Source organism: Cebus imitator, unplaced genomic scaffold (assembly GCF_001604975.1).
Source record: "Cebus imitator isolate Cc_AM_T3 unplaced genomic scaffold, Cebus_imitator-1.0 Scaffold540, whole genome shotgun sequence".
Lineage (NCBI taxonomy): Eukaryota > Metazoa > Chordata > Mammalia > Primates > Cebidae > Cebus > Cebus imitator.
This window is the reverse complement of record NW_016107855.1, coordinates 66,676-67,857: the sequence shown is the minus strand read 5'-3', so window position 1 is coordinate 67,857 and position 1,182 is coordinate 66,676.

The window sequence follows — 1,182 nt, the reverse complement described above, 5'->3', positions numbered from 1 at the left end:
TGCAGTTGGGGCCTAGGAGGTCTTCTCATCTGTGCACGGTGTTCCGGCTGCAAAGCAGTTTTCCTACATTCATACCCCCTACCTTATTTGAGTTTCACAAGAACCTGTCTGGTGAGGGTGGGGGACACTTTTTCTCATCTTACCATCAAGAGGAATGAGCTGAAGGCAGAGTCCAGGTGTCCTGGTTCCGGGGCTACAGCTCCCCAATTCACCCCTTCTCCCCTAGTTTCTATGGCCCCCATGGGGGAAGCCCCGAGGTCCCACCCAGTCTCTTGACTCCTGGTGTTATGGATTGAATGTGTTTCCCCGAAAGGTATGTTGAATGCCTAATCCCAGTACCCGTGAATGTGAGATTACAGTCGTGAACTGCATAATGATGCTTTGGTCAACAGCAGATTGCATATGCAACAGCGGTCTTATAAGATTATACTGAAGCTAAAAAATTGTTGGCAGCTAGTCAGGTCATAGCACAATGCATTATTTACGTGTTTGTGGTGATGCTGGCATACACAAAACTATTATGCTTCCAGTTATATGAGTATGACACATGCAATCATGGGCAGTTCATAATACTTGATAATGATGATAAACAGCTGGTACATCACTGGTTTATGTATTTACCATACATTGTTATTATTATTTTATTTTTAGTTATTTATTAGTATTATCATCATTATTTTAGAGTGTACTTCTTCTACTTAGACATGAAAAATGTTGCCCTGGTGTGGTGGCTCATGCCTATAATCCCAGCACTTTGGCAGGTGGATTGCTTGAGCCTAGGAGTTTGAGACCAGCCTGGGAAAATGGCCAAATCCCATCCCTACACAAAGTACAAAAATTAGCTGAACATGGTGGCACATGCCTGTAGTACCAGCTACTCGGGAGGCTGAGGTGGGAGGAGTTTGAGAGCAGCTTGGGCAACACAATGAGATCCTATTTCTACAAAAAAATGAAATAAAATAAAAAGTAGCCAGGTGTGGTGGCACACATCTGTAGTCCTAGCTACTCTGGAGGCTGAGGTGGAAGAATTAATTGAGTCCAGGTGTTCAAGGGTACAGTGCGCTATGATTGAGCCACTGCACTCCAGCCCGGGCAACAGAGTAAGACCCAGTCTCAAAAGAAAAGTTAGTGTAGGGGCTGGGCGCGGTGGCGCACGCCTGTAATCCCAGCACTTTGGGAGGC